The sequence below is a fragment of the Pyxicephalus adspersus genome, chromosome 4 (genome assembly GCF_032062135.1).
Source record: "Pyxicephalus adspersus chromosome 4, UCB_Pads_2.0, whole genome shotgun sequence".
NCBI classification, from domain to species: domain Eukaryota; kingdom Metazoa; phylum Chordata; class Amphibia; order Anura; family Pyxicephalidae; genus Pyxicephalus; species Pyxicephalus adspersus.
Genome location: NC_092861.1, coordinates 5,884,389 through 5,887,458, shown reverse-complemented (window position 1 = coordinate 5,887,458; position 3,070 = coordinate 5,884,389). Strand labels below are relative to the sequence as shown.

General features: G+C 33.9%; 1 pseudogene; it reads right to left on the bottom strand.

The window, feature by feature from the left end:
• Positions 1–1,606: 1,606 nt before the first annotated feature.
• Positions 1,607–2,532, bottom strand: LOC140329369 (olfactory receptor 2D3-like; annotated as a pseudogene).
• Positions 2,533–3,070: the final 538 nt, after the last annotated feature.

Here is a 3,070-nt window from a genome sequence, read left to right as displayed (position 1 = left end):
TCTCATGCACAAAAAATCATTTAAAGGCAAGTGATCTATCATAACCAACAACCAACTCAAAAGTACCAAAGAATTTAGTAAAATAAAGAGAAGAAGATATAAAAAATATCCAGACTGAGCTCATGTTAATGTTTTTCATTGTTTTGAATAAATCTTTTAAAAATAACACAACACAATATAAATGTATTCAGGATCATTTTCCTGGCAATTTGTTGACTACTGTTTTGGATGTTAGGTTTATACATGTACCTTGTTTTATATTGGAAAAGAGTATTAGAGTGGAACATATTAGTTAATATGGATATCTGTTAAAAAAAAAAATAACTCTCAATCTTACATAAGTGGGAGGACAGGTCCTGTTCAGTTTAAAGTTATGAGTTGGGCCAATTCTAGAGTTTTCACTCTTGTATTTATGTGTTTATGCTTGTATTTCATGATTATTGTATGTACCTATGTTGTGAATTTTTGTATTAGAATGTATATAATGGGTTAATATTATGCAGTACATTAGGTCTCAAACTACTGAAAGAGGATAAAATGCTGGGTTCCAAATTAGATAAAGTTTTATTAATGCGGCCAAATAATGATTATCATAGAATACATGATAATATTCATTCCTAATAACAAACTTCAACTATCTGATCATTGAGTAATATTTTTTAAAATATTTCCAATAAATTAGACAAGTGTCATGGGTTATGTTTACCAAGGATGTGATTCCTAAAAAAGATAGATAACATTTATTACAGAGAAAAATGTATGTATTTCATTAAGGAAAAGCTCTAACTTACATTTTCTAACTATATTTGAAAAATAGATTCCTATAGGTCAATATTTAATATGTTTATGTGAGGATAATTGAAATATTGAAGTAAAAAGGTACATAATATATATTAAAGAATATAGGCTACATAATCCTAATTTTTCTGGTTGCTTCATATTATTCAACTTGGAGATTGTTTTTAGTATTCCACAATATGTTTTTTTATTTGTAGAATGAAAACACACTAAAAGACAATACAACCAAACAAAAGAAATAAATACACAAATAGGTGGTATAAATAATATTACTGAGAAAAAGCCCATAAACCTTTACAGCTGTGCAATGTTAGGTTAGTAGTCAATTTTTCTGATTTGTGTACTGTCCATTGCTTTTATTTCATCACATCTACCATAACAGCTTGAGCCTCTATTTTTTTGTCTGTGTGTATAAAAACCAGATCATTAATCCTAACAGTAAATCACAGGAGAGTTTGAATAATGCACACAATGCCCCTGATTCATCAATAAATTTTTTTTAGGGCTATGGGTAATGTGTGTGCTATTAGAAAGAATGATTTTTTAGGGGAACAGTGACTTTTAATGCAAGATCGCCAGTGTAAAGCTGCCGGAGATGCGCGGCTCCGGCCGCGATTTTCTTCAGTTGCTGAATAGCGCGATGGCGTACGATTTTGGATCGCAAATACGAATGCGCGACCGATAATCCGATTCTGCTTGATGAATCAGGGTCATTGTGAGAAGGCTCTTCAAATGACTTTAACTTGATGACCTACATGATCTTCCATGTTCAGCAAAGTGACCCAGTCAAGTAGAAATCCTATAAATCCTAAGTTCTCATGAGCTTCTTCATGGCTCTATGAACATCTTTATTTCTCAGGCTGTAGATCAGGGGGTTTAGCATGGGGTTGATCACTGTGTAAAATAATGCCACCTTTTTGTCTGTGTCCTCTGTGCCTAAATGCTCAGGTCCTGCATACATAAACAAAGCCGTCCCATAGAAAATGGCCACCACCACAAGGTGGGAAATACAAGTGGAAAATGCTTTGTTCTTTCCCAAACGAATTGTCATGACAGCAACTACAATTCTAATGTATGAAAAGAGGATTAATGAAAGTGGAATGGGAAGTAAGATGACAATGCCCACCAGTTTTATGATGTTGACTGACGAGATGTCACTGCAGGAAAGCTGAAGCATCTGAGGAAGCTCACAGAAAAAGTGGTTGATAATGTTGGGGCCACAATAAGTTAAGTTGAATGTGACATATGTATCAATGGATGTAATGATGCAACCAGTTATCCATGACATGGCAATCATCCATAAACAGACCCTTGTATTCATGATCAGATTATAATGTAGAGGGCTGCAGATAGCAACATACCGGTCATAGGCCATCAATGCCAGAAGAAGACATTCAGTTTCTCCCAAGAACAGGAAAAAGAAAAACTGGATGGCACAGCCAGTAAATGAAATACTTTTTTTTGTGAAAGGAAATTCATAAGCATCAAAGGTATAGTAGAAGAGGTAAAGCAGATATCCAAAAAAGATAAACTAGACAAGAAGATGTACATAGTAGTATGTAAACGATTGTCGTTCCTCACAGCCACGATGAGAAGGACATTCATAGTCAGTGTGGCCATGTAGATTATTAGGAAAGTGGGGAACAGAAGAATTTGTACAAAAGGGTTCTCTGAGAGTCCAAGAAGAATGAACTCCGTAACAGTACTTTGGTTTCTGCTGTATGTATCAACCATTCCAAACCGTGATGATGAAATAGGAGACAACATGTCTTACCATGTGTGCAAATAACCATGTAATAGTATGTATGCTAATTTAAAATGTTTGGCATTGCCTGGTACCTAGATGAGCAGGGAAATAGAAAAGAATACCATGCAAAAGCTTTATTATGTGAATGTTTTTCATCAGAAATGAAAAGTGCATAATGTGACCTAAGAAATTTAGTTTCAAATGAGGAGAATGCAAAGACTTATTTGCATAGTCCTCCATCTAATCATCATGGAATAGGACAACTAATATATTGTAAATGATCTGTACAAATATTAAGCATCTTTACTGAACAGATGAGTCAGGCTGACAATGGGTCAAATTCAAACACTTATACTTCTTGTATAAAAATTAATAGGTTAATGACTTATGAGTGCCACTCAAGTTTTCCTGACATTAAAAAAACAAAAAAAAAAACAATCAATAGTCAGAAGGGATAACTCTTGTCCTTCACTTAACCTCACTAGACCTTTCTCATCACAGGAAATGCTATTCATCAAAAAAAAT